Source organism: Megascapheus bottae, chromosome 31 (assembly GCF_031878675.1).
Source record: "Megascapheus bottae isolate mThoBot1 chromosome 31, mThoBot2.hap1, whole genome shotgun sequence".
NCBI lineage: Eukaryota > Metazoa > Chordata > Mammalia > Rodentia > Geomyidae > Megascapheus > Megascapheus bottae.
Window position 1 is genome coordinate 6,912,334 of NC_143539.1, and position 572 is coordinate 6,912,905.

The following is a 572-nucleotide window of genomic DNA, read 5'->3' on the forward strand; positions in this document are numbered from 1 at the left end:
GGGGGGCAGCGCTCACCTCCCTCCATGGGGGAGGGGGGTCCCTCGCCAACTCCCAGTGCCAGGCAGTGAAGTCCCTCAGGAGGGGACTGGCTAGGGGAAGGGGAGGGTCCCAGGGGAGGGACACCCAGCTGACTCCAAACCGGAGGCCTACCGCCCCCACCCCTGGCTAGAGGGAGGGGCTGAAGAAGCCAGGTGAGGGGAATGGGCGAAGGCACAGCAACCTGGAGGGCCGGGGCAGAGACTTGCATAGGTTGATGAGTGTGCAAGAGGTACATAAATACACCTGACACCCCGCCCAGCCCGGCACTGGGAGAGGTGGGGACCAGAGGCGGGTCCCCAAGGGCCACCCTAACCCCCTGGCTTCTTCCCCCTCCCCAGGCTCAGTGGAAGAGAGGTCCACAGAGCAGGAGGGCTGGGGCAGGGAGGGCTGGGGACAGGCTGATAGTACAGGGAGGGTGGTGGTTTTCAAGGGTGGGTTTTTTTTGTTGGTTTTTTTTTCCCCAACATTTTGTATCTTTAATAACATACACAATGGTTACCAGCCATATTCATAACAAAAGTTATTCATAAAA